At 40.1% G+C, this 26,357-nt stretch overlaps 1 long non-coding RNA gene across 3 annotated transcripts; it reads right to left on the bottom strand.

Moving 5' to 3' along the window:
- Positions 1-1,464: 1,464 nt before the first annotated feature.
- On the bottom strand, positions 1,465-26,246 carry LOC109258525 (uncharacterized). Of its 3 annotated transcripts, none has more exons than XR_002076349.2 (5): positions 25,761-26,246; positions 8,018-8,080; positions 6,979-7,095; positions 6,740-6,816; positions 1,465-1,937 (listed from the first exon to the last, which is right to left on the bottom strand). It is a non-coding gene; the product is annotated as an uncharacterized LOC109258525 (long non-coding RNA). The 3 variants fall into 3 exon arrangements; XR_002076346.2 differs by having other exon boundaries at positions 6,983-7,095; XR_002076348.2 differs by having other exon boundaries at positions 6,990-7,095.
- Positions 26,247-26,357: the final 111 nt, after the last annotated feature.

Genomic DNA, 26,357 nt, shown 5'->3' with positions numbered 1-26,357 from the left:
TATATTTTCTGCAAATTGGATAATATGTATCCGAAGACAAGCAACATTGCTTCTTAAACAAAGAAATAGTGGGTCAAAGAACTAATAAGTGATTAGCAAAGCCAGATCTACTTTGGTCAAGTTCATCACAACATTTATAAATCGTGTCTAAGAATACCAGAGGGCCCATAGGTCCACTGAGCAAGGCTTCCAGAAAAACATCTCAGTTTAAATGCTGAAAAAGACAGTGAAAGTGCATGTCACATGTTGGAAGCTCCTCATGGGGTGGGGGTAAAAACATGCCGATGCACATGCCTCACACTTTATTCTCTTGTAATGGTGTTTTGACTGGCATGAGTTGTCCCGTTGATACAGGCCAATTACCCGTTTTCCTAGCTTGAAGAGAACTTTCGGGAGAATTTTTTTTTTGTAGACTGAGCATATGCTTGAAAAAACGATATACTATTTTCCAGGAACTATCATCATTGGAAACGTTGGAGAGGGGAAGAGATTCATGTACATTGGCACTGTACAATTCAGTAATTCTGAAAGCTGTAGTTCCTCTTTCATAGAAAATGTTGCATTTTTCCTGTGTAGTGAAAGGGAATGACTACATACAATGCTTCTTAGTTGGGGCTTCAAATTAAACTTCAAGAACAGCTTTACATGTCCAGTGACCTCCTGAATAGTCCTTCTTTCACCCCATCTCAGTATGTGCAATAATGTCATACTTTGATTAATGTGCGTCTTCCTTGTTTTAGCTGCTTTATTTCTGGTCTTACTGTGCATTTCTTATGTGTCTTTAAGCCTGTGGCTGGTAAGCACTTGCCTTATGCCTCCTGTGCCAAGGAAGAGGAAATTCCTCAGAAAGGACCCTTGACTCTTGCTACTCAGAGGCCAGCAGGCTGGCATTATCTGGGAACTTACTGGAAAATCAGACTAATTTGGGATCCCCACCCCAAACCTATTGAAAAGGAATCTGCATTTTAACAAGGTCCCCAGATGAAGCAAATGCAAATTAAAATTGGAGAAGCATTGCCTTAGAGCACATTTCCTCTTCTCTGCTCAGGGATTTTTCTTCCTGGCTCTCCTTCCACTTAGAAAGAAATGTAGCTGTGTGAACAGTGGCCCATTTTCAGATCAACACAAAATAAAGGTGATATTTTGAATTTATATTAATCTACTTTCTATGTCTTCTCCATCATCTGAAGATACCGCTTACAAACTTACTTTTATTACAGCAAGATTACAAAGAAAGGGAAAGAAACAGTTAATGCTCAGCTTACAACATCCAAAATAATTTTTTTTTATTCTGCAAAAGAAAAAACACTTGAAAGTAAAGCTTTTTATCTTTATCTAGAAAAAGATTTTATACCATCCCCATTCCCCCCCCCCCCCCCCCCGCCTTTTGCATATCACAAAGCAGGTGGACGCACATAGTAGGTTTTTTCCATAGGATAGAAAAGATATCAATTACCTAGGTCATGAATTTTTCCCATCATTAGTTTTATTTAGAAATAACTGTATATTTACAGAAGAGCTGCACATATAATATAGAGTTCTCATATACCCTTCATCCAGCTTCATATGTTGTTAACATTTTACATAACAATGCAACAATGATTGAAATTAAGAAATCAACGTTGGTACAATACTCAGACCTTATTTGGATCTCCTCAGTTTTTCTACCAATTTTCTTTCTTTTCCAGGGGCCAATCTATGATACCACATTGAATCTAGTACACAAGTCTCCTTCTCCAAGCTACGATTGTTTCTTGGTCTTTTCTTGTCTTTCCCGATCTCACAGTTTTGAAGGGAACTAGGAAGAAGTTTTGTAGAATGCCCCTCAATTTGGTCTCATGTTTTCTCATGATTAGAATAAATTTATACGTTTTGGGAAAGAATGCCAGAGAGTAAAGTTAGGCCATGAATGTTCACCCTTAATGTACGAGGATAAGCTGTGGAGGAAATAAAAAACCAGAAGATCAATTCTTCTGGTCCCAAGAGATGGTAGAGAGAAAAGAGAGATAAAAGTAGGGTAAGGAGATAAGATGATATCAAGGTTCTAGTATTCAATATCTCTTTCACAGATACCTTTCAGGAGCTAATCTTTAGGGGAAGAGCAGCTTTGTAACATCTATGTAAGTAAAGGGTGACTAGAGGCCAGTGGATTAGTGGCTCACTCCCAGATTTAGGCTCTAAGCAATGGTGTGTTGGTAAATGTTTAACAACTGGCCTTGGGGAGGTGGAGATGAGAGAGAGTGGAACCCTGATTTATAATGTTTGCTCATTTCTACAGCGTAAATACTCCTACCTTGGCTGATTGGAAGCTCTCAACACGGTATCACCGAACAGGGCTTAGAAGACCTGTGTGGCAGTACACGATTATACAGTATTTCTATCACACACGTATGCTAAACATAGATTAACAGTCCAGCGCAGTAAAATAAATAGGAGGTGATGATTTTGTGTATTGACTACCTTTGCTTTTAATATAACTTGTTTAAATGTATGTTGTTATCCTTTAACTTTTAATAATGGCCACGTTGGACAGCTGGAAGGCCAAATTCCTGAAAAATTAACAACTGGCTGGGCTACAAGCTCCTTCCAGCACTACACTGCCTCTAGCGGGCTCTGGCTATTTGGCTCAACACCAAATCCCAAGGGGCTCAGAAGCAATGGTACAGAGGCGGCAGCAGATGGATGGATACACAGGACTCGGAAGGCATTCCTGCCTCCTGATGGCCTTTATGTGGGAAACAGGAGTGTCTGGAGCTTCTTACTTTCCCATGGAGACGACTGGTAGACTAGTGGCGGTCTCGGAGCAGGGACAGAGGCCGTGAAGATAGACCTTGGGTACTAAGGGATGTGTTCAGGGCTATGGCAGCAGTCGTGAAGACCGGCACACATCATTCCAAAAGATCAGATGGGACCTACTTGCATTTCGGTGGTCCCCATTCCAGGGAAAGAATGAATCCAGCCCCTCAATAGGGAGGATCACTGAGCATCTACAGGATGGTGCATGATACGAGGCTGTCACAAGGATAAAATAAGACACCCCCCCGCCTTGCATACCCAAATGCTATCTTGGGAAAGAGGAGGAAGAAGGAGGTAAAGAATCTGAGAAAGACTGAGTCATCTAAACAGCATTACTCAAAACGTGGTCCATGGGCCAGTGCCAGTCCACAAACTACTACTGGTCTGAAGCAAGATAAATACAAGTGAGAGCTGCTTTTTAGAGATTTGTATCACAAACTGACCTTGCCAGGACATCCTAGCATGTGACCAAAGAACTTGTCTTGTGGAACAAGATACAGACCATTTCAGATGTGTTGAACCAGCAATGCAAGCATGCCTGTGCCACTGCATACCGGCCATACACAGGAAGACCAGGTTCTGGATCCAAGAAAGAACAGAAGATCAACCAATCTGAGAAGCATTTTAATCTAAGACCTTTGCAACCATCACCTTTGGGAGGGAATAAAATGCCGAATACTTTGAATCAGAGGTTGTAAAGCGTGTTCCTTGGACCAGTTATATCAGCATCGACTGGGAACTCCTTAGAAATGCAAATTCTAAGTTTCTACCAGATGTACTGAATCAGAAACCCTGGGGGTGGGCCCAGCAATCTGTGTTTTAACATGCCCTCTAGGTGATTCTGCAGTGTGTTTGAGTTTAAGAACCCCTGGTTAGAATGTTTAAAGTCAAAGAATTATGTTCAAGCGGGAAGAAAATGAAACACTATTAATTAAGTGCAAATTATTCCTGCTAGAATGCAGAGCTGGAGCCCATGAAGATCAGACCAGGTAGAGAAAAAGGGAGAAAACTGAACTTGCTTTGCATATCTGAGCAATATGCAAGTGAGTGAAGGCCAAGATGCTAATGCTGAGACTTTTAGTGGGTGATCCTTTTTTCTTCCTCTGCAAGCCTACCCACAATGCTGTGACTCCGCATTTCACATTTCCCAGCCCACGTCAGCTTGTTTTTGTTTTTTGTTTTTGTTTTTGTTTTTACCGAAACAGGGTCACGGTAACAGGTACAGAAGATTATTTCTCCAGCTTTACTCTCGCCACATAATAGCTGGATTTCTGGCTTTCCTACATTCCTACAACTACTACTATTAATAGCTCAGGAGGCCCCTCTTGGCTAGTTTGTGTCATCTGTCCTTTTACCTCTCTGCTCTCAATTCCTGGCACCCCTTACTGTGTAACCTTCTCAATGCTTCTGCTCCTTGCCGGGTCCGGTTGATACAGTTTCAGTATAGAATCTGGCCGACCTGGACATTTGCCAGATCACAGCCAAGAAATTCTCTCTGCTCCCTACCAGTGCTACTTTTTCTTCCCCAGGGCTCACAGGATCTTCTAAAGCAGTCTTTCTCAACTCATGTGCCTGCAGATCACCTGGGGTTCTTCCTCTCCGGCAGGTATGATCCTGCAGCCTTAGTGTGGGCCTGAGAAGGTACATTTCTAACAAGCTCCCAGGTGATACTGATGCTGCCAGTCTGTGGACAATATTTTGAGAAACAAGGTCTAGAGCGGTGACTTTTCTGCTGTCACATGGTCTTCAACACAGGTGAGGGAACACAGTTGTAGGGTGACCAGCTGCCCTGGTTTGACAGGGATTGTCCTGAACACCCTGTGTCTTGGGCAAACCCAGATGATTGGGCATCTGAGCAGTCCTTCTCTGAGAAGCCCTCATCCTTCTTCTCCCCGCTGATTCCCCACCCGACGCTTGTATCTTCGGCTTCTAGACTCTTTCTTTTTTTTTAAAAAATTTTTTTTTCAACGTTTTTTATTTATTTTTGGGACAGAGAGAGACAGAGCATGAACGGGGGAGGGGCAGAGAGAGAGGGAGACACAGAATCGGAAACAGGCTCCAGGCTCCGAGCCATCAGCCCAGAGCCTGATGCGGGGCTCGAACTCACGGACCGCGAGATCGTGACCTGGCTGAAGTCGGAGGCTTAACCAACTGCGCCACCCAGGCGCCCCTAGACTCTTTCTTAAAGCAACTGTTTCCCCTTGAGGCTCTTCTGTTTTTCCTCCATACTGCCCTCCCCTTTGGCAGACCTGTCTCCACCAGCCCTAAATACGGAGCTGCATTTTCAGCCAGGGCAGCTACCTAGGCCAGTGTTAGGAAGAGTTGCCCATTTATCTTGGTCTGGAAGGTTCCACTTGATGTTTCCCCACAGCTGGTCAGGACTAAGAGGGCTCTCCAAGATCAGTGAGGACTGGTATTTGATATATTTGACAGCTCAACGTTCTCATCCCGCTGGGTCTCTGCAGACCAAGCAGGTTTCTTCAGTGCCTGGGGGCGGTGCCTGCACTGCTCTGCCTCCTAGCTGATGATGTGCATATTATCAGGAAGTAGGAAAAACCAAAATCTGTCACTCTGGGGCTTGGCAAATACAATGTGTTTTCCAGTATCTCCAATGGTCCTTTTTACATTGAAGCCATAAATTCTTTTAGGCGAAGCTCCAAGACTCATCATCCTAGAAATGGTCTGATTATATCCATCCACAGCTAAAAACCTTCATTAACACTGAATGTATTACAGCAGAATAATTTCCAAAGTCCCCATGTTAGTACAAAGTAATGGTTCTCAAAACTTTACTTTGTCTCAGAATGATCTACAGGGATTGCTAAAACACAGACTGCTGGCCCTACCTCTGACTTTCAGACTCAGCAGGACTGGCTGGTGGACCAGGAACTTGCATTTCTAATGAGTTCCCACACGATACTCATGCCGCTGGTCCACGGACCACACTCTGAGAACACTGCGTCCATCCATCCTTCCATCTAGCTATGGGTCATACTCCTAACACTCAGCTATACTGCATATTTTCAAAGACAACCCTTTATTCCTCGTTTATTTGGTAGGTTTTCCTACTCTGCATCTTTGTTTTGTTTCCTTCATTGACTTACTCATTTATTTTCTCACTTATTGTCATAGTCGGCTCAGGCTGCTATGACAGAATACCACAGGGTGGGCGGCTTAAACAGCAGATGTTTATTTTTTCACAGCTCGGGAGGCTGGGAGGTCCAAGATCAAGGCACCAGTATATTCAGTTCTTGGTGGGGGCCCTCTTCTTGGCTTGCAGATGGCTGCCTTCTCACTGTGTCGTCATGTGGTGGAGAGGAAATGCTGGTATCTCCCCTTCTTGTAAAGGCACTAACTCGAGCTCCACCCTCATGACCTCATATAAACCTAATTACCTCTCAAAGGCCCCACCTCTCACACTATCACATTGGGGGTTGGGATTTCAACATATGAGGTTGGGGGGGTGGGGCACAGACATTCAGTGCATAACATTCACGGATTCTTTCATTCCATCAGTGGTTCATTGTTTCATCAAAACTTAGCCCTCTTGGGGCGCCTGGGTGGCTCAGTTGATTAAGCGTCCGACTTCAGCTCAGGTCATGATCTCACGGTCCGTGAGTTCGAGCCCCGCGTCGGGCTCTGTGCTGACAGCTCAGAGCCTGGAGCCTGTTTCGGATTCTGTGTCTCCCTCTCTCTCTGACCCTCCCCTGTTCACGATCTGTCTCTCTCTGTCTCAAAAATAAATAAATGTTAAAAAAATTAAAAAAAAAAACTTAGCCCTCTTTACTGATGTTTAATTGGCAAATAAAAATTGTAAATATTTAAGGTTTACAGTGTGATTTTTTTATATATATACTTCAAAAATTTTTACAGACCAACATAACAGGCCCTGTCAAACATTCTCATGGTGTTTATGGTACAAGGGAAGAGAGAAAAAATTTACCCTTTTCATTCACAGAGTGCCTCAGGGTTTCCAAAGAGATCTCACATGCAGGCTCCCCTTTGATCTTCTCCAGACCCCTAAAAGACCAGCGGGGCAGAGATTATTTTACACATTTCACAGATAAAGAAATTGAAACCCTAGATAAAAGAAATTGAAACCCTAGATAAAATACTTTCTCCTTCTAATAAACGAAGCTAATACTTCGTTTCTCTAATGGCATTTAATACATACATACATACATACATACAACCTCTTTCTAGACTCCAATCTCCATGAGAATACAATGGGTACTTCACTCTCCTTTTTGTGTCCCACAGCACTTACTTCTTAGCTTATAGTAGATGCTCATTAAAGCTCTGAGAAATGAATAAAAGAATGAAGGTTGGAGGGATAAAAATTCCATTTATTTTCTGAATCAATGATTATATTCATAAAAAAATCAATGAAGAATAATATATTTGAAGATGAAAGCAGAGTTCTGGGTTATGTATTCATTTTCTATCAAAATAAACAGTGGTAGGGAGGACTAGTGTTCGTGAAGTGATTGCTGGTTGTCAGGTGTTTCGTGTTATAACATTTTGCCTTCATAACCTAACAGATTAATACTATCACTCCCATTTTCAAGTGGAGATACTGAAGACCAGAACTGTTTAGAAATTTTTGCAGATTCAGACACAGATGGCCTGTTAGAGAGGGGGCCCATCTCAATTCCGTTACCTCATGTGGCAATAGGAACACTTGAAATAACCTCCAATAACACTATGACAATAAGAAATTGTCCAGCATTTATCTACATAAGAAATTAATCTTGAGGTCATTTTTCAGTAACATAATCTCTCACCTTATTATTGACTTGCCATTGATTCACCATTTGCTGGTTGAATCTCGTGATTTATTTTCGTAAAAGGGGAAAGGAATTTCACTATTACCATGCTCTTCTCATCCTTCATGGGACCAGTCATCACTAACTGTGAAATGTTGACCTGTGATTTAGACAGTGAATGTCTTAACGAGTAGTCTTGTGTTAGAAGATGACTATTAGGAAAGAGAGTGGGAAAGGTTTGGGGTAAACCCTGGAACAAAGTGGGGGTTTGTGTGCAAGCTCTTTAGCAACACTGTAAAACTCAGACTCGATTAGAGCAATTTGTTAGACATTTACCATAAAAGACAGCTGAGAATTTTTAGAAAGTTTAAGCAAAGGACACTGACAGTGAACATCACAGGGTCTTGACAGAGGCAAGGAAGAGACAGACAACACTCAGGAAACAGCTAACTCACCGAGCAGGGTTCACACTTGGGTTCTGCAGCCAAAGTCTTACAAGAGCAGACACGTGCAATGTCCTGAAAACCAGAGACACACATCAAAGGTGATCATTCCCACAAATGTGTGAAATACCAATCTGCATCCTTTTCTCTTACAGGTAATGCAATATTCTACCTGGCAAGCACCTGTTAATTTTTAATTGGCAGGGGTTATTGCAAGGTCTTATCATTTCATTAGCCATTAAGACAGCTAACAGTAAATCCTGGCATCTAACAGATCTTTTTTTTTTTTTTTCTTTTACAATTTCAATGAAACTGTTTTAAGGAATGAGGAAATTCTATAAAAATTTTCCAAACTTTTTGGATCTGCCAAGTGGAAAAAAGTTTTGAAGCACATTTTCAGTCCCCCTGGGGTGTTTATTTCAGAAAAATCAAGTTACAACAAGTGTCCTATTTCTTAAACAGCTTTCTGTTGTTACTTGGACTGTCAGATCACGGAGCCGGTAGAAAGTCATTCATTCAGAGAAGGGTAGGGGCGCCTGGCAGTCGGTTAAGCGTCCGACTTCAGCCAGGTCACGATCTCGCGGTCCGTGAGTTCGAGCCCCGCGTCAGGCTCTGGGCTGATGGCTCGGAGCCTGGAGCCTGTTTCCGATTCTGTGTCTCCCTCTCTCTCTGCCCCTCCCCCGTTCATGCTCTGTCTCTCTCTGTCCCAAAAATAAATAAAAAACGTTGAAAAAAAAAATTTTAACAGAGAAGGGTAAAATTGGGGAAATAGATAAATATTTTCTCTAATTCACTGCTGATGACGTTCATGTAATATTGGCTTCAAGGGGTAGCTTCAATCACTCTTGTACAGGTCTCAGAGATGTGACACAGGCAAGGAGGCTGAACTTCTCTAAAATAAAAAACACATCAGACATTTGATTATCACTGCTTCTTGGAAAGGGTTCGGAAGTGTCTCCTTAGCCAACGGTTCTTGGTTCCTAGACATCTCTGCATTGGGGAATTCATAGTAAGGACAAAGATCTATATCTAGAAACAAAACTTGTTGCTAATGTATGTGCCTAGCAAAGGACTGGCAGGGGGGAATTGTCATTTTGTCTGGTCACTCAGGGTCTAAAACAATGAGGCCTGTTTGCAGAATAACAACACTAGATCATGCTTACATACTTCAGTTTCAGACACTGTTCTAAATACATTTTAAGCACATTTAATCCTTACAATTACCCTATCAGATACATACTAAAATTGTCCTCATTTTATAGGATAAACTTAGAAACTAAGAAACAAAAGTTCAACAACCTGCCCAAGGTCACATACCTAGTAAGTGGTGACATAGGCAGTCTGCTTCCAGAACCCAGGTTCTTACCCAATAAACTACTACTTTTTACATATAGGTAATGGTATTTTCTATATGAAGCATAATATATATATATATGAAACTCATCATTAAAATTTTGAGAAAATGAAGAATGGAAGAAGAGAAACGGAAAATTAGTGCTACTAACCTCACATAATTGTTATTAGCCTTTGGGGATATTTGCTTCCCATCATATTTGTACATATATTTTTTATTTGGTGTAATTCTAGGATTTTGATTTTTTTCCCTCTTCATATTATATCAGAATTATTTCCCATGTTGCTAAAAGTGTTGGTGATGCTCATTTTTAATGCCCGCATAATATTACATAGACTGGGGGGTATCACTTATTTGGCAAGTCTCCAGTTCTTAGCTATCTAGGTTGCTTCCAAAAGCCCAGGGCAGGTTCAAGTGCAAGCTGTGGAGCCAGGCAGCCTGGTTCAAACATTGTTTCTCTACTCACTAGTTCCATAATCTCGAGCAAGCTACTTGACCTCTCAAGGTTTTATTGTTCTCATCTATAAAATGAGGATATTAGTGGTAACAACCTCTACCTCCTTGGGTTTTTTGTGAGGATTAACTGCATAAATTGAAGTAAAGCACTTAAAACATTGCACCCTGTAGTTAGTATAATGAGTAATTCTGTAGTGAACATCTTTATACATAAAACAATTCACAGTAAAAAAATTATTTCTGTAGGGGCACCTGGGTGGCTCAGTCGTTTGTGGTTTGTGGGTTTGAGCCCTGCATCAGGCTCTGTGCTGACAGCTCAGAGCCTGGAGCCTGCTTCGGATTCTGTGTCTCCTTCTCTCTCTGCCCCTCCCCCACTTGTGCTCCCTCTCTCTCTCTCTCTCTCTCTCTCTCTCTCTCTCTCTGTCTCTCAAAAATAAATAAATGTAAAAACAATTTTTTCTAAATTTAAAAAATTAAAAAAAATTATTTCCATAATAGATATTCCTAGACATAAAATTACTGGGTCAAAACATACAAATTTTTTTGTTTATTTTAAAAAAAATATTTATTCATTTTTGGGAGAGCGCAAGTGGGGGAGGGGCAGAAAGAGGGGGACAGTGAGTCCAGAGTGGGCTTTGTGCTGACAGACTGACGGCTGGGAGCCAAATGTGGGGCTCAAAGTCATGAACTGTGAGCTCATGACCTGAGCTGAAGTCTCAGCCCCAGACTGAGCCACCGAGGTGCCCCTCTTTTTTGTTCTAATATCTGATTTACATCACCAAAGCATTTCCAAAAAGGATTACATAGATTTACATGCCACCAGTTATGTAAGAAGAAACCATTTTCCACTGTACCTTGCTAACTCTGGGTACTAACATTAAATTTTCTATTGCTTTGCCTTCCAGTTCATCAATCTGTTCTTCAGCTGTTTCTAATCTGTTCTTAAACCCATCCATTGAGTTTTTAATTTCTGTCAGTTTACTTCTTAGTTACAGAATTTCCATTTGGTTTTTATATAGTTACCAATAATATGCAGAAATTCCCTATCTGCTCATCTAATTTTGTTAATTTATTAATTACAGATATTTTAAAGTCTGTTATCTGGTCTACAGGTATGACTGGTTAATTTTATTGCCAGACATTGTGTATGAAAAATTGTACAGATAATTTGAGCCTCTGGGTGATATCTTTGTCAAGTGGTGTTTTACCTTCTAACAGGTAGTTGTGTAAGTGAGATCTCTCTTGGATTGCCTACTCTCTGGGTTTTTGGCTTCTCCAATCCTCTCCACCTTAAAGCTCTAGGATGCTTTTAAACAAATATTTGCTAGATTTTATCCAGGTTTCCCACTTTCTCCAGAGGGTAAGTTTATCTAAATGAAAATAATCTGTATCAGCTGGGAATGTAAATCCTTGACATTAAAGTTAAAATAATTGATTAAGCCTAAATACAGCTTATTTTTGTTTTAGTATATATTCAATTGATTATTAGTAAGGCTGAATGTTTTTATGTTTGCAAATGTGTTATATTTCATCTTTTGTGAAATGTGATTTTAGTCTTATCTCATATATTGGCTAAATAGGCTTCTATTTTATCTCATGTATTAGTTTTTAGCTGTGGAGTTTGTATGAGCTTCTGTTAATAATACGATAATTAACCCTTTTGTTATGTTCAAATAATTGTACCTAGCCTACTGTTTGTTTTGTTGCTATCTTTATATAAATCAAATCTATTTTATTTTTCACTTTGCAATTTGTTACAGTATTCTAAATCTTTAAAACCAAGTCCCTTTAGATTTCCTATGGTTTAAGTGTTGCTATTTTGTGTATCATGAGTATATAAATTGTTTTTTTTCAAACAGTTAATCAGTCCACACACTGTAAAATATTTTCCCTTTCCATTGGTTTGTGTTCTAACATTATCAAATATTTTGTTATTATATAATTGTTAACCACTTATTTTTCCTAATTAATCTATTTTGGTGCCAGTATCACATGATTTTAGTTATTATAACTTTATAATATATTTTAATATTTGATAAGACTAGTCTGCCCTCATTATTTTTCTTTCTCAGAAATGATTTCTACTATTCTTGCCTACTTTCTTTTCCAGATTTATGTGAAAATCAAGTTCCTCTCACCATTACCTCAAAATGTGAAAAACAAAAGAGACATGATTATTAGATTCCCCATTAAATCTATACTTTGGAAATAATTAACAATTTAAAAATGTTACCTTTTCAAAATCAGAAACCAATATTTTGATTAACTTAATATTTTTATAGCTCTCAAACAGTTTTATCTAGGTAGGTAGCATATTTCTGTTTAAACTCAGAGTTTTACATATCTTGTTGTTCTTGTAAAATAAATCTTTTAGAGGTTTGTGTTTAAGCTAATGATTGCTAATATTTAGAAATACTATTGGTTTATGTGAAGAGTCATATGTCTTCCAAGATTTCACTAATTAATTAGGTCTATACACATTTTTGTTCACTTCTTTGGGTTTTCAAACATACTTTTTCCTTTAGTATGTTTTATTATATTGATAAGGGCTTTAAAATAATGTTTAATAACAATTATTATGGCAGAACCACTATACCAACTTCTACCCACCTCTGTTTTTAAAGATGTATATTTCTAGTATTTTTACATTAATTTTGACTATTGGTTAAACAAATTTATTATCATGTTAAAACACAGTTTATTTTTTCTTTTTATCATTTTATCAGGAACAAGTGTTAAATTTTGTCCAACACTGTGTTTAAAAAGCAATCTATCATAATAATCATTTACTTCTTATTTAATTTACCGATGTGAAATATTTCATTAGTTTAAGTTTCTAATTTTGTAAACTTTTGCACTGCTGCTTGGATATACGTTATTTTCACTGTTTTGCTCCATCATAAAAAGCATGCTAAAGGGTGCCTGAGTGGCCCAGTCGGTTAAGCGTCTGACTTCAGCTCAGGTCATGATCTCACCGTTCCTGGGTTAGAGCCCCGACTGGGGCTGTGTGCTGACAGCTCAAAGCCTAGAGCCTGCTTAGGATTCTGTGTCTCCCTCTCTCTCTGCCCCTCCCCTGCTTGTGCTCTGTCCCTCTCTCTCCCTTTCTCTCTCAAAAATAAATAAACATTAAAAAATTTTTTAAATAAAAAGCACGTTAAATTACTTTATGTTTTAAGTTATTTAATGCATTATTTTTCAGTGTCATTATTCCTTTACTAATGTTATATTAATAATTATTATAAAATAGTCTCTTTTGTAATTCTGCTATTGCTTTATCTGCTTTAGATGTGAGCACGTTAGGCTGCAAAATCTTTGCCCTTTTAAAAAGTATTTCCATGTCATTTATCTTTAAGTATGACTCTATTAAGCACCACCAAATCATACGACTTTCATTTTAATTTAATGTGAAGATCTTCCCATTTGAATAGAGAAATTTAAGACATTTATACTTGTCATAATTTTTGAGCTTGGCTGCACTTATTCTATGTTTTCTTCTTTTCAATCATTCCTTATTGTTTCCTTTCCATTTTGTCTTTTGGACTGTTTTGTTTATTTTTATCTTCTACAATTATTTATAAAATAGATATTTTTCTTCCCACTCAACTAGTATCCATTTGGAATTGCTCATGACTATCCTAAATGCCTTCTTATCTAAAGATTTAAAACTAAAGCAGCAACTGCTAATGCATTTGTTTTCTCCACCTTCTTTTTCCACATGGTGGTTATTAGTTACAGGCTCTTCATTTAAAAATTAAAAAAAGCTTTTAGGATTATTTTATTGAAAACATTGCTCCCTTAGTAAAGAAAACCATGCGGTGATCAACATCAATTCTTAATTCATTTCAATTTTCACTATGTTTTATTCATTTATTACTTTGTCTTGACCTTCGATGCTTAGTTAAGGCTAAACTTTTTCCTGAAATTTCCCATTCTTGATTTCTTATATATCTGACCACTGAGTGATCTGGATGATATCTCTGCAACTTTTGCAGTTAAGTACCCTTTGTTGTTATACTTTCTAAGACCTTCCCAAGTTAAAAATTTTCTTCTGTTGCTTTTACGTATGAGCCAATAATTGGGTAGGCATAAAACTTAAAGAGTCAAACTTGTTTTACTTAGAAGTATGTAAAAATTTACCTTTGGTCTTAAAAAAGCTCCAGTTCTGTAAAAGAAGTATGAAGACAGACTACAAGAGTATCTGTTTTCTTAGACACTTGCAGGAATTTTTTTGTTCGTTCTAGAAATTTAAAAATTTACCAGCCTGTGACTAGGCATTTATCTCTACTTCTTAGTTTTGCTCAAAATAAGTCTTACAATCTTACTGCAGTTTTTACACAGAAAAAGTTACAAACTTTGATTTTTACTTCTGATCCACATGCTCTGTTTTCGGAGGAACACCCATTATTTTATTCTTAAATATAAGAAATGTTTGTCTAATACTAATAGCATATACTGTGTGTTAAGCCCTCTGTTAGGGGTAGTGTTACAATAATAAGATGTTTATTGCTCTCAAGGAGCTTACATTCTAAGTTAAATCTCCAAGATGTGTCTATCCAATTTCCTCTTACCCTTTTAACTTTTTTTCATTTCCTTTGGATGTTTAGACCACTTATGAAGTTCTTCTTCTATATCCCTAATTTCTATTCCTGCAAATTGAAATTTCACTTCCTGAATTTTTCATCTAGTCACAATTTATTCTTATTTTTACCTGTTCTTGTTTAATTAAAAACAATATAGTCCATCCCACTATATTGTTATAATTACATTCCTAAAAAGCCTCATATTATCAGAAGGTTATTAGAAAAACAATTATTTCGAGGCAAAAAGGGGATGGGGCTAAGTAATTTCAAATGCAAGAAGATATTTATGCAATAAGATAATTTTTACTACCATAACTTCAATAATAAATGTGTTTTTATGTTTCTAAGTGTCTGAAACTCAAATTGTAACTAATAAATTGGTCTACCAAAACCAGTAAATATGATTATCAACATTACTGACCAAGTAACGTAAGATTTAAAACATAAAGTAAAACCAGATCTTAGACAATGGGTTACTAGGACCTTAAAATAAATTATATTATAGTTTGCAACTCTCCAAGGTAAAGAAAAAACTATAACGCCAATTGATCAAGCAGCCATTAAACAAATCTATTTCAAATGTTTTTATGTAGTAATTGCATTTCTACATATATAACTATAGTTTTCAATATGCCATCATGTTAAAACCAATCATAGCAAGTACAACGCAAGTGACGTATCTTAATGTAGCCATGATGGTATCTCCAATTCTATCTATAAAACCACAGGAAGTGGGAGAAATGATTGAACTTGCATATGGAAATGACCAATTTCCGGTAAAATTCATGTGTTGGGATGCGTTCATTGCTCTATTTCCAAAAACTGCAAGGAGACCCAGCAAAGTGGGAGCCCAAGGGGAGAAGATCCCACGTCGTCAGTGGGCTTCCACAGAAGTCCCCTTTCCTTGTAAGCTTGCAGAGTCAGCTTCTAGCATTTACAATATATTTCAGGTCATTGGTACACAAGGCCCAAGAAGCCATCAAAGGGAAGTCTTCTGCTTGACCATTAAAATGCAGAAATGCAATTCTGGCTAGGAATAACTTTCACTCTGTTAGCACAGGAAACTCTCAAAGTGTGTCAGGGCCAGCAACATAGAAGGCCATAGGAGCAGCATGTTAGAGAGTAAATTGGAATTGATGAAGTAGACTCTTCATTCCTTCCAATCTCTAGAATATGCTTATTTCTTGTATCTTTAATGGTGATTCATAAAATTCTTTTTCAGGTGGTTCTAAATCCTTTAAAAAAGTAATTCACTGGAAGAATGTTCACATACTGCAACTCATTTGGTGTCTTCCCAGAAGTTCCCCAAATTGGAATCTTAAAATATGCATATTGGGATGAAAAAACAGCTTAAAAACAGTTTTGTTAAATGTCTGTTTTTTTAATTCAATGAATGATTTTAAAAATTAGCTTCATTGTTTTTTAATTTACCATCTGTTAACTCAATAAATATGAGTTCTTAAAGTTAACCTAATTGTCTTGGAATTTGCTGTTTTTGAAGCTGATTAAAGTTATTTAAATTAATTTGATTGTATATCCAGACTAGAACAAAGCATGTCTGCATTTGAATAGATCTGGGCTAATAATTTACAAATAAATGTGACCATTTTAAAAATGAACTAATTTTGTTTATGGTCCTTAATATATATCAGTCAACTGGCAGAGATGCAGAGATGCTGATATTAGATACTCAAAGGGATAGTGTATCAATACACCAAAACTAGTGATCATTAAAAACTAACCAAGTACACACTTCCATCAACTCTGTCTTTTGTCAAGTAAAGAGGAAACGTAGAGAGACTATCAACTGGAATGCTTCTTCTTTTCCATCTATATTCCCATGGATAAAAGGAGTTGCTATGCTTCTTAAATATCAATCACCCTGCCTCTGGGTCACAGTTTATTAGACTAAGGGTGGTCACTGGATCCAAGTGAGCCAATCAGACCCATCCCTAAGAACTGTGAGGGACAGAAAGATGGGCCTTTTTCTGGGTGGCTTGACTGCAACACCTATAGCTCAGGAACAACTGGCAACCATGATCTGCTATGGAACTGAGGAAAGGAGGGTGCTGTGTTGCCACGAGAAAGACAGAGAAGAAATATGGACAAGAGAGAAGACTGACTGGGGTCCCTGAAGCACTTCAATACCTCTATTCCTGACACCCCACTGTACCCTTGACTTCGGATTCCACAAAAAGCCCCGGTAGGCTTTTCCCTTTTTGCTCAAGTTCACAGAGTCAGTTTCCATCACTTACAGGTCAACTTGAACTAACGCACAGGGGAGAAAATATCACTGGTGGTAATGATTGTTTAATCATGGATCTTTAGGCTTTACTCATCCCCCTGCTTTCCTTCAGGTGAGAAGTTCTTAATTTTAACATGTAACTTAGTCTTTCTTTTATTGTTTACTGCTTTTATGGCTTATCTAAGAAATTTTTTTGCATCTCCAAGTTATGTTTTCCTCAAAAAGCTTTATGGTTTTAACTTCTACATTTAGATCTATAATCCACTGTCAATGAACTTTTGTATATGGTGTGAGGCAGAAGTCAAAGTGTTCTGTTTGTTTGTTTTGGTTTTTGTTTGTTTGCTTTTGTCTGCATGGGTATCTAGTTATTCTAGCATCATTTGTTGAAAATACTTTATTTTGTGTGTGGGGTTGCTTTGGTGGAGGTTAAAGTTGGTGGAGTGGGGCCATCTGAAGCCATCTGAAACCAATGACTCAATACTAAAATGCTGATGCAAACTTATTTTATTTTTTGGGGCGCCTGGGTGGCTCAGTCAGTTGGGCAGCCGACTTCGGCTCAGGTCATGATCTCGCGGTCCATGAGTTCGAGCCCCGTGTCAGGCTCTGTGCTGACAGCTCGGAGCCTGGAGCCTGTTTCGGATTCTGTGTCTCCCTGTCTCTGACCCTCCCCCGTTCATGCTCTGTCTCTCTCTGTCTCAAAAATAAATAAACGTTAGAAAAATTTTTTTAAATAAAAAAAACTTATTTTATTTTATTGACCTTATTAATGAGGTTAAGAAAATAATAGTAACTTCTACACTTAACAGAAGAATGAGTTAATAATTCATTCATCAGAATTCACTTCTTCCATAAACTTTCAGGTTAATATACCTAAAATTTATCTCATGACTAATAGTCAAGTCAGTTTTCTGTTCCACGCTGTTGCCAGCTTACCCTTTTCCATTGTCCATATAACATATAATGTCCATATAACATTCACTTATGTTCCAAACATTATAAGGAGCCAAGCATGCTGAGATCTAGGCTAGGACTGTATCTCTTAGATGGAACAAACTATGTATGTCCAAGAATACTAAATAAAACAAAACTGATAACCAAGCCAAAGCAGGATTCAACTGCTGGTCCTGTCTGTTTGTCCCCCTTCTGTATACTATACCTGGAATGTTTACTGTCCTTTTGATTGCATAAACCAACTTCCAAGTTGTCTCATTTAGATCCAAAAGAAATAATATTATTGCATGTTTGAGATGACCTCAAAACACAATCTTAAAATCCATTGATTCCCGATGTGCAAGTCACAGATGACCTGTATACAAATCATCTTCACAGTGCATACAGAGAATGTTTAATATTTGCCAAAGCCTCTGGGGTACATGTATGAAGCAACTGGCTCAGGAACTCTGGGCATCCTAAGCCCTTCCCAGGCCCTGGTGGGTCACCTTTGAGGCCGAAAGCTTCAATAACTTGGCACACTAGTTATACTTTTGCCACGGCAGTTGGCTCATTCTCATCTGAGTGCTTCTAAAAAAATGTACAGTAGTGGATGAAAATCTATAGATTTGGCCAATAAGCCTTCCCTATTTCTGGAAAAATTACCCCTAACTTATCTTGGAGAACAGTACCTCCCCCACTCCCAGGCGACACAGTTTGGGTAGGGTGGCTGCACTCCTAAATCCAAGGCGCGCATCTGACCCAAAGCTGGCAAGTTAAAGAAACACAGCCCCGGACCAGGGTGATAAATGCAGCTATGAGTACGTGGTACAAGCTGATCCAGTCACAGTCAGGTCTAGTTCTTTTGCTAGAAACTGAGGAAGAGGAGTGCTCTTTGGTTGGAGTTTCTATGTCAGAAGAATGGAAGCTTGGAGGGACTAGCTTATCATAGCAAAGGGAAAACTAGATTAAGAATGAAGGTAAAACAGAAGTTGACACAGAAGAAAGGAGAAACAAGAGATAGTTGGTGACATTATTTAAGCAGGTTGATATAATTATGCCTAAAATACTCTTTACACTGCATTTTCCAGTTTGTGTGTGTGTGTGTGTGTGTGTGTGTGTGTGTGTGTGTGTGTGTGGTGTTGGGGGGGGAGATAAAAAGTGAAACAAAACCTTCATTTATACTTGGATTTCTGGATCCCCACTTATTTCTACCAAATCAGAATTAATGAGCACGGAGCCAAGGTATATGCATTTAAATAACCATTGCATTTAATTCCTATACACGCTAAAGTTTGAGATCAACTGGTATGTGGGAATTAAGAGTGAAAAGAACAAAGATCCCCACCCTGATGTTTGTTGTCATCAACAAACTAGTGGGTGAGTTATGGAATCAGAACTAGAGTCCAGTTCTCCTCCTTTCTTCCTGGTGACTTGATTTCCCCATGGTCATACTCTAATACTTTTTCCAACACATTTTTCATCTAAAATGTAAACATTTAACTAATGGCAAAGATTCTACATTTGGGCAGCATTCATAGCATATAAAAGCAGGAGGTGCTTTAACAATTCAAGATAAATGTTACTAGAGGGGCACCTGGGTGGCTCGGTTGGTTGGTTAAGTGTCTGACTTTGGCTCAGGTCATGATCTCACAGTTTGTAAGTTCAAGCCCCCCATCAGGCTCTGTGCTGACAGCATGGAGCCTGGATCCCATTTTGAGTTCTGTGTCTCCCTCTCTCTCTCTCTCCCTCACCTGCTTGCTCTCTCTCTCAAAAATAAATAAAACATTAAAAAAAATTTTTTTAAAGATGTTACTAGTGAATATGTTCTGTACTTTGCAAACATTTCCACAAAAGTTAAAGAAGAGAGAAAGCATTCCACCGTATGTGTAGCTGTTTTAATAGAAAGATTATTTCTTCCAAAATCCTTCAGTAAAAAAATATTCCAGAAATAGAGGCCATTAATTATTCTCTGGCTTTGAGTCCCCTTAGCATACCAGCAAGCCACCCAGGAGGTACTTGCTTCTTTCTACCCCACTTACATTCCAGTCAATTCGTTTTCTTGTTTAAGTCCCTGGATTTCCTCTCTATTAGAATAATAATGACAATAACAACATTAACAAAAGAAAACAGGGTTAGTCTCTATTGACTACTAGCTGTGTTGATGCACTGGTATTTGCTAACTCTAGGAGGGGAGTACAATTATAATCCCCATCACATGGATGAGGAAATAGAGGCAGAAAGCTAAGAGACTTGGCCAAGCAAATGCAAGCAGGAACTAGTTGAACCAGGATTACAATCCAGGTGCTTGGATTGTAAGGCTAACTTTGCCTGTCTATCTAGCCACCTATTGATCTATCATCATCTACCTATATATCTCTCTATATCTATCTATATCCATTTATATATAGTCTGTATGTATATTTCTCCTCTGAAGTTCACTTAAAATATTATAATTTGCTCATGTTGCTTCTTTGGATTCAAAACTCATGGAACACATAACATGGGTAGATTTTACTGTCCATAAATCATACCTCAAGAAAGTTCAATTAAAAATGACAATTTGTAGAGCCAAACTGCTAAGACTTTAAAGACTTGATTGTCCAATGAACTGAGTGGCTTTCAGAATATGGATGTACCCATGGGAACACACATAACCTACAACCAGTCAGCATACCTTAGGAAGAGTACCTAGTGTTTCTAACACTTAATGGGAATTTATGAGAGAGTGCGGGGATTGGTGACTGCAGGGTGGCAGGTAAGTATGGTTTCAAAGCAAGAAAGAAGCTGGGAACAGTGTTTAGTGGATTCAATTTTTTTTTAATTGAAAAATTAAACATAATCAAGACAGTCTTAGGCACCTGGCTCTGGGATGGATTGAACTATAATATACTCTGATGGGCAGTAATAAAGAGTTTGGCCATCACCAAAAACCTGCATAAGCTATACACATGGGTCTAGTGGAGTTTTGCAGATCCTGGGAGTACAGACTTTTAGGGCCTGCTACAACAGACATGTGTTCAGCTGGAGTTCCTTTACAAGGTGGTAGGATCAGTAAGATCAGTCCTAGATAATAGACATTCTGATGCTGTGCTGATTTTTATGTCCTACTCTAAATGATTTATGCATTTTTAAAAACCAATAACGTTTACCACAGACAGATATAGAAAAATTACATATGATCAATATAAGATCATTGTGCTCTTGACAAACTAACGGTCTAACAAAGGTAGCATATGGTATAAGGAACCCTCTAAAAATGTGCCCTCCTTCTAAAACTTTAGGTTTTTCTCTTCCATTCATCACCTTTTCAAATACTCATCAGTTGCCCCTATATGCATGGGAAGTTGTGTACTAAAAAAGGGCAGTGTTATAAAAGGCTTTGCATCACCCCTCAAATGACATTATGGAATATCAACTACAGCCTACCAGGCTCCAGAATTTTCCTGTCCACTTTGCCACCACAGTAAACTTTCTAAAGAGGTCCAATGGTGTTACTCCCATCCTTACAACCTTTAATGGCTCCCTATCTCATATGGTAGGAGACATCTGACTGGTGGTCTTTAAGCTGATTTTGGTCTGTACACGTGTAGTTTTCTCCCCACATGTGTACTTTAAAATGTGGTTAAGTTCTCAACACTTAATATTTCAATTTTTCATATAAATCCAAATTAGCAGCTTCTCTTTAACAACTAGAAGATCTGACATTGGGCATCGTTGGCCCTGACTATCCCATTTGGACAGTCCCATATTCTCCAGATTGCCAGTCTCCACCATTGCTTACGGTCTCAACTTGGTCTACTTAGCTCACTTGTATCCATGCTCGGCCCAGAGTAGACAGAAGGGTTTGCAATCCCTGATAGACGGGCTAATGCCTAAATTCTACAGCATGTCTGCAAGATTCTTTACAATTTGTAGTTGCTTGATTTCATCCTTCACAAAGACCTCCTGTTCCAGCCACACTGAGTTCCTGGGTAGTTTCCTAAACAACAAGCTTTGTCATCCTCAGTGCCTTCACTCATATTGCTCTCTCTGCTTAAAATATCCTCTATCTTCCTTTCCCGACTAGAGAAGGCTCACTTACCCTCAGGACTTAGTTCAACTCCTCTATAGAACTTTCCTTAATCTTGCCAGAGAGTTCTTTGCTTCTTCGCAAGTGTTCCCATAATACTTTGTGCCTCTACTAGCATTGCAACGACTTTTCCTTCTGTGTGCCCAATTGGAAAATGTGTTTCTTGAAAAGAAGAACTCCCAATCATCTCCACATACCCGGTCCTTAATAGAGTGTTTGGCATCAATAAATGAGTATTAATCGAATCAATAAAAAGATGGATAAGTAAGTGAATGAATGAATACTTCCAAAAGACTGTTTTATTTGTGTTGCAACATTCTGATGGTTAAAATAAGGGAAGTAGCTACTCAAGACAAATTTCAAAATTTGATAATGATCATGACATCTTCAGATAACATTTTTTCCCCCAGATAACACTTCTCAAAAGTTCTGTTCATCGTACCCTTTCTCGGAAAACAAGTCTTGAAAAAATAAAATATATATAATATTAGGGAATATATAAAGACGGACTTAAAATTGATAGGGCATTGCAATCTGTGGGAGAGGGGTGGGACTGGAGTCTTGTATTCAAAGAGAAAAGACAGTGAAAGAAGTCACAGCATGTCTCCCTGTAACGTGGTGGCCTTTCCTGCAGTATTTACCCTGAAGAATGGAACATCTGGGCCACAAAGGAGCAGGGTGGGATCACTTAGCTAAAGGATAACAGTGCACAAGGGTCCTTAAGAGTATGTTAGTCCTTAAACCTGTGCACCACAGCTCTCTACTTTGGGGCACAAGGTAGGCTGTACTATCTGGCCTCATTGTGGTGATTCTATGGAGCCATCCAATTATTGTTGCCAGTCAGTTGTGAGCCCAAATGACATGTGTCACTTCCGGCCATAGCATTTAAATGACCTTTATTTTTGCCATAGCAACATGAAACATTCAAGATGGCAACTCTTCTGTCAGCCTGGGACCCTGAGTGAGGAGACGTGGAAGGGGCTGACTTACAATGAACTCAGCATGACCAAGAAAACAACTTCTGCCATTGTAGGTCACTAAACATTGCAATTGTTTGTTATTCCGCCATAAGATAGCCTATCCTAATGTAATAGATTTGCTCTGTTTTGCTGCAAATGGAACTTAGACTAACGTCTGGAAGTTTTAGGGTCTATAGGACTTAGGAGTTTTAGGGTTGAAAGTTTTAAGAAAGTGTGCATCAATTTTGTTCAATTTTTTAGAAAATGTAAAAAATTGTACAAAGATGGAATGAACTACTTAGGATATTCCTCATTTATATACACAATATACACTGTGGTAACTACTCTGGAGGTAAAATCCCCACCTTTGGGTAGGTAAGTGGTGAATTCCCCTTTATTCAGGGTGTTTGCATTGATAGCCCCTGAAGGTTTGGCGGGCAAAGTAACTTCAAGAATACATTTCAACTTGGAACTGAAGGATGTCTATTTTCTCTGGTCTAAAAAAGAAAAAAAAAATCTATTCTCTCAAATATTCCTTTGATTCCATCCATTCGCTGATCCACTGAGTTGTGTTTTCACATTTTGATGTCATCTGGCCACCGAATTCCTTGCAGGCCGATACTGTTTTATCCCTCCTTTGTATCTGTCTCACACTATTTGATAAGCAATATTTGTTGTCTATTCTCCTAGGAAAATAATCAGCTTTTGACACTAGCTAGTATTATTAACCATTTGATATGTTTCCGATTTGGTCGTCTTTCAACCATTTAAATTAGATTTGGACTTGTTAAAAAAAAAAAAAATCTAGGAGCAGAAATGTATTACCCTAATAACTTTCAGGCAAAATACCTTTCTCCTCTGGGAAAAAAAAAAAAAAAAGCCTTACCCTAGTACCATTAACATCTTAATTCAGTATTTAATGTATTCCTACTATGTGCCAGGGGCAAGGTTTACAAAAGAGTTTATCAAGTTATGTTACTTAATGTACTGTACCCATCATTACATAATTCTGTTTTATAATAGAGCCTGTGAGCTCTCTGTTCAAGACTATTTAGGGGAAAAAAAGCAAATTCATAAGGTTGGGGCAAAATGTTCCCATGGTTTAATGCAAGGGAGCATATCACACCTTAAATTCGGCGGACTTAGTTGATGACCCTGCGGAATAAATGAGTATGTAAGAGAGAAAAAAAATCTTTTTTTTTTTTTTTTTTTTTTTTTTGGTATTTCAATTTCTGCAAGCTTCATGTCAGCCTTTCAGCCTTTCAGAATTGGAGAATCAGCTGCCTGCTATAAGAAATTGCTAATAAGCAGTAATTAAAGACTGAGAATTCTTCCATTCCAAACCTGATGTCATTACCAGATGGAGATACTGGTACTAGTTAGGCAATTCAGCATTTTGGTAAATTAAGGCAGGAGGAGTCGGTGCCTCTTGGGTCCTATGGATACGCAAAGTGGTCCAGGAAGGAAAACTTGTGTTTTGTTTTTTGCCCATGGCATTTGTACCTTTTTGCTTTGCTTTTCAGAACTAGGAGTTGAGGTGGGCACTTGTGTCTTAGAAACGAGGGACTAGTTCTCCAAAATAACACGAATGCATAAACTTTTAATATTCTAATGTCTTTGGAATTGTTGTCTCTGCATAAAATGATAGTCAACTGAAAAAGACGGACATTCCAGTGAATCCAATACTCACTTGATAGGAAAAAAACTGGCATATCAGAAAGCAGTGTGAATACAAGCACTACCCTCCTTTATTTAGAAAAAACCACACGGAAATACAGCACAGTTGATGTGCTGTTACCAGAACTTGAAAGTAGAATCAACCACTGTGTAAAAGATAAAATAAGACTGCACGGATAGGAGGATTTTCCCAGCGTGCTTTATTCATAGACATCTGACAGAAGAGGACCTAACAGAGCTTTTAGGAAAAACTGAATTCTCAGCCCACAGTCACTTTCCAGGAACTTCACTGCAAACAGTGCTCCGCGCTTGCGGGATGGAGATCTTAGCAATCTCCCTCCGGCTTCCATACTCTCCTTCTCTCTAAATACAATTATGTATGGGGACTTAATGAGAGAGCAAGCCTTGTGTGAAAGGAACTCAGAAAAGTGCAGCTTCTAAAAATACACTGAGGCGGCTCGACAGTCCTTATTGCTACAAACTGACGTTTTGCCGTTCAAGGTTTGAACCTAACAACTACACACACGGAGAAAAAAAAGTAGACTGTTTTTTCCTTTCTGCAAACCCCTTAACTTTGAGTAAACAGTAGTAATTTTCTGTTGTCATACTCAATGCAAATTTCCCAAAGAGGGTACAACACAAAAGACCTGTTAGCTTCCTTGCAACTGGGTGGGGGTGGGGGTGGGGGTGGAGGGTGGCAGAAGGAGAGGGGCAAAGTTGGTGGAGTTCTCCTTTCTCCTTAGCCTGGGGTCCCAAACCTCCTAGTCACTCTGCTCTTGCAGAGGTTTTTGGAGTTTCATTCACCTTTTGGGAAGCTTCCCTTGGCCCTCTCGTCCGCCAGCCCCCTGTCATGAAATTCTCATCACTTGCCCCTTTTGCTTCCAGCTTTTTGGATTAACTGGACCTCAATTTAGGGGTCTCTTCTCAGTGGCTTGCAAAGAAGTGCAGCTGCCGACGGGAGAATACATATTAAACACACAGGCAGGGGCGCAGCGTGGGGGTCTGCAAGACAGCCCCCTCCTTCTCCCGCCGCCACGTGCTCCTCTGTTGGGGGCATCGCTCTTGGATGGGGTGCTGAAAGGGGCGAAGGTAGGGTGGAGGGAGAGGGACAGAGCAGGCTGTGAGAAAAGGAGGCCCCCTAGGAAAGATCTTCTCGGCCGAACATTGATAAGAGAAAAAAAAATTGGCCCACATGCCTCTAGTGGGGAGCGATACACCCCATGCGGGCTGGGTGGGAGGGGGGGGTGCGTCGGGGCCTCTCACCTGACTTCCTCCTCCGCTGGCACACACACTACAATCACCCGCTTCTCCCCCCCCCCCAAAAAAAAGCCCAGCCAAACAACGAACAACAAGAGGAAGCCGCAGGCGGCAAGAGGAGGGGTGCGCGTGGTGGGGGCCCGGGAGAGGTGAGGGGGCAGGGTTGGCTGGCGTCGAGAACCGCGCCGCGCACCCCTAAGCGCACTCCCAGGCGCCCACACTTACCCCTAGCGGCTGAGGGTCCGGTCTTCGGCGCCAATCCCAGCGCGCGCCTCTCGCCCGCCCTCGTCCCTCCGGCCCGCCGCCCCCCACACCCCGGCCGGCGCGCTGGGAGGGAGCCCGGGAGCGGCGCGCGGCAGTGGCGGCGGCGGCGGCGGCGGCTCGGGCTCGGCTCGGCTCGGGCTCCGGCGCGCTCAGTGTAGCCGGCGGCCGCTGAGGCTCCACCGCCAGGGGGAGAAGCCGGGGCGGGCGCTGGGGAGGCGGGCCGGGCCCTCGCCGCCCCGCCGACTAGCCCGCGTCGCACAAGCTCGGGAGCGGCGGCGACGCGGGGTCCGCGGAGCCCCCGGGCGCGGCGTGCCGGGCCGAAGGAGCCGCGGCTGGATGCGCGCTCCGGGGGGCTCTGGGCTCCCGCGGGGGGCGCCCCGGCCGCTCCGGTGCGCCTCCAGACTGCGGGCGCGGCGACCGCCGAGCGGAGAGCAGCTCCCGCCGGCCCCTTCCCCCTCCCGCCCCCGCCGCCGCCCCCTCCCCCTCCTCCCCCGTTAACATCCCCTCCCTCCCCCCCCTTCCTTCCCTCGGCCCCGCGCGCTCGCTAGCTCGCTCCTC

This window comes from Panthera pardus, unplaced genomic scaffold (assembly GCF_024362965.1).
Source record: "Panthera pardus isolate Hobbes unplaced genomic scaffold, ASM2436296v1 HiC_scaffold_16, whole genome shotgun sequence".
Taxonomy (NCBI): Eukaryota; Metazoa; Chordata; class Mammalia; order Carnivora; family Felidae; genus Panthera; species Panthera pardus.
This window is presented reverse-complemented; position numbering and strand designations above follow the sequence as displayed.